This window comes from Charadrius vociferus, unplaced genomic scaffold, assembly GCF_000708025.1.
Source record: "Charadrius vociferus isolate BGI_N301 unplaced genomic scaffold, ASM70802v2 scaffold595, whole genome shotgun sequence".
NCBI lineage: Eukaryota > Metazoa > Chordata > Aves > Charadriiformes > Charadriidae > Charadrius > Charadrius vociferus.
The window spans coordinates 293,493-297,311 of record NW_009648646.1 but is presented as its reverse complement, the minus strand read 5'-3'; the positions used below and the strand labels follow the sequence as shown (position 1 = coordinate 297,311).

At 40.4% G+C, this 3,819-nt stretch overlaps 1 protein-coding gene across 1 annotated transcript in view; it reads left to right on the top strand.

Moving 5' to 3' along the window:
- TPGS2 (tubulin polyglutamylase complex subunit 2) overlaps positions 1-3,819 on the top strand; it is a 23,018-nt gene that overhangs the window by 2,988 nt on the left and 16,211 nt on the right. The window lies entirely within an intron of this gene.

Below are 3,819 nucleotides of genomic sequence, written 5' to 3'. Positions count from 1 at the left end.
CCCAGGCTGCGAGGCCCGGGCGCCGGCCGCCACGGGGGAGCGCCGCGCTGGTGGCTGAACCCCAGTCACACGCCGTCCGGTGAATTTTGTCGAGGTCTCCCCTCTGGCATCGCATAGCAGCGCTTCTCACACGCACGAACACAAAAACCTCGGTTTCCAGCGTTTGAGTCAGCAGCAAAAACCCGCTTAAGACAGCCCTAAAAATAAATTAAACAACAACAACAAAAAAAAAAAGTCAAAGAAAGAGAAGGCGGTGTTTTGTTCAAGACTATGCATAATTCATAGCCTTTGTTGTAATTTAGGGTCAGCAGGTAGCGTGCCCAATGGAAGGCGTTCAGTGTGGCGCAGTGCTGTAGCAGAAAACTAACATGTGAATCTCCTCAGAATCAGCTCCCCACAAATAGTCTCCCTGCATCTTATTCCCATACCCTGGGACTGTTTTCCACAACATACCCTGCTTGCCATCTCCATTTTTGCTCAGGTCTTGAGCCTTCTTGCAGCTCTGCAGTTCCCTTTGAAGTTCCGCTGGAGTGCAAGGCATTCAACACCTAAAATTAAGGCTTCTTGGATAAAACTTTATTCATGGCAGTAGAAACACAAGAATTGGTGAAAGTATTTGCATGTAGAAAGGATTTTAGCATCAGACTTTTCATCTCTCAGCAGCTTGGGGCACAGAGCTGTCATATGGCTGTTTGTATGGCTGGAAAGCAATACATCTATCCCAAGCCTTGGGTACAACAGCCCTACAAATTGCAGTTCCAGAATTCCTTCCTATGAATTTTAAAGCTAAAAGTGACGGCTGTAATTACCTCACCCAGCCACTGTATTGCACAACAGTGAGTTTCATCTGGTAACCTAAGTGTATCACTAATTGCACGTTTTTAGCTAGCTGCTCAGACAGAAGAGATTAAAAGATCAGGTCAAAATTATTGTGGTGGGCTTCAGTGAGGACAGGATTTTACCCTCAACCTCTGTTCAGCATTCTGTTACTGAGTTATTATTCAATTTCTTGGGGTTTTTTTTTTTGTTTGTTTCTTCTGCTTCCAGTTGTGAGGATAACATTATTGTTCTACTGGGGGAGAGCATTAAACACCTTTTTAAAACTACTGATGATCAGCCATCATGGCAAATGCTTCTTTGAAGTAGATCTTTGTAAAAAATTACTAGCCCTGCCCACATTTTTACCACCAAGGCTCAGATGTATGAGATCTGCATGATGTTAACTATGTCCAAAAGCAATGTTGCCATATAAACTGTTTTGTGTAGGCGTGTTATTTACACCATCAAGACATAGCAATGCGAGCTTTGCTTTGAAAGTCCTGTAGCATCCCTTTCCCATTGAAGGTGTTTCCTGGTTTGTGTTTGGGTATTTTTGTTTTACTGGCTGTATCTCTGATTACTTGTATTGCACAATATAGCAGTATGAACCCCAGTTCATTGCTGGGATGTTTTACTCTGGTTCTTTTCTCCACTCCTGGGAATTTCATGCATTCTTCCCAGTGAAGAAGTCCAAAGCATGTAAATTGTGCCACCATATTAATTAGAATTGCTCAGATAATTGGGAAACATTGTGAATTTGTTCAGTGTTTGGTTCTTTCAAATAACAAAGGGTGTCTCATTCAGAAAGATGCCTTACTCAGTAGTTTGCAGCACTAGAAACTATCTTATTTTAAATCTTCTTTTAAGAAATCTCATGAAGCCAGTAGATACTCTTCTGCCTAGCATAACATAAAAGCATTAATAGGTATTTAGCTCTGTTGAGTTTGTGGAACAGTTTTTTCAGGAGACAGAAATGATCATGTAATGAAACTCAACATACTCCTTATGAGCAAGAAAATTTTGCACATAAAGTATAAGAGAGCTTGAGGGCCCATTTTCTAGTCCTTTATGAACAAATGTTCATGGCACCATTTCAAAAACCCTCCTTTAAACAAAGTCTATATATGAGGTTGGGGGGAAGGGGGTCATTTTGTTGTTTGGGTTTTTTTTAACTTGTAGTCTGCGGAACTCCCTACAAGGTGGGGGATTTCTCACAAGCATTATGGAGGTTATAATGTGAGGAAAACGGAGAGGAATCTTTCCCATTGCCTGTGTGATTCATGTTGCTGAAGTTCTATGACTAATTGCAAATTCCATAAAGGTTGATTGCTCACCACTAAATTTGCATGGGAGGTGTTAGCTGTTCTGGACTGCCCAGAGCAGGACTATACTTCTCTATTTACAGTCTTTATTAGATAAGAATTTAACTATTCAGACATTTAAAAAAGATGCTGAGAGTTTATCCAACTTACAAGCAGTATCAGAAGTACCTTGAGGACTGATAATGCTGTAATTTCCTGCTTCAGCTTTGTGTCAGACCATTACATCGACTCTTTCTCATTAATACTGCAAAACATTTTTGGAAGCTTCCAGATGAAATGTCCTAAAAATAGGACAGAGTTTACTGTGATCTTGATTCAGAACAGTTAATAGGGAGGAGTGTCTTGAACTAATTAAGCTTTGTCCTATACCTTTTGTCTAACCTAGGTGGCTTTTTTATTCCATCTGGAAGAAAAGGCAATCCATGGCAGACTTCCTCTTTTCCTCATTAATGTTTAATGGAGCTCCCGTCCATTGCTATGCACATCTGTTAAACATGGTCTTCGTTTACCCACAGGATATTTTTACCATAACATTCAGGCTTTTAAGATGGAATTTCTCTTTCTTTTGATCTTGGATTTGGTTCAGACCTCTTTATAACTTGCAGTTCTCTCGTTCCTAGACGTCTTCTTTGACTGATACAATATTTAATCTTCTGTCATCCCAGATGAGCCATTGTGCATGATGAATTAAACATCCCTGCTGTTTTCTTTGATCACAGAAATAACAATTACTCTGTTATTATAATCTCTTAACTTGTCATAAGGCTTGTATAGCTTAGATGGAAAAGACCAGTTAGATCATTGATTCCACACACTCCTTTAGAAGCAGAATACATATGGATGGCTTATATTTGAGCAAGAGACAGGTCCCTCCGCCTTGCACCCACCTGTTTGAAATTAAACTTGCAAGACGTCAGTCTTCTGTATGTTGGGGCTCTGCATTGGCCAGAAGGATTATGTAGCTGACCTACTATGATTTTTTTTTTTTTCTTTTTTCTGTCTTTAATTTGGAGTTTGGTTTTCTGGTTGCCTTTTAAATTACCTGACAATGTAGCAATGCATACTTCCAATTAAAGTGAAATTTAGGCTTCCTGAAACTGAGTGCTGCTCTTCCACCAGCAGAACAGACAACACCAATGCTAGAATTAAAAGGCCAATACTGGAGATAAAAAACAAACCAAAGCTCTCTGCTGCCTGCCTTTCCTGTCTAGTACACTGTGTATGTTTTACCAGAAAGCAATTACAATATGTGTGACTGCTTTGGGAGCCAATACTTTCACAGCAGAGCCGGTCTTGAAAGCCCTGCATAGCGGTCACTTCTACTCAACAGCCCTGTACGCTGGGCTTGCAGTTCCCACAACAACAAGTTAGTAGTCTTTCTGGACCTGATCCAAAGTGAATGAAGTCAGTGGGAACTATTTCAGTTGGCTGTAGATGAAGTAAAGCATTATAAAAATAAGTGCAAGGGAGACTGTTCTGCCATCATACACCTGCAAGAATAGCACTGTGTAGATTAGTATCTCACACTTATATAGCATTCTTTCCCATAAAATATTCAGGTGATTTTTATAAATGAGGAGCTAAGTGCTCGTAACAGATTTGCATGTGTCCAGCTGGGATTCCAGAGAACTGATGTTCTCTGGAATGAACTGGTGCTTATTCACGTCCCTTCAGCAGG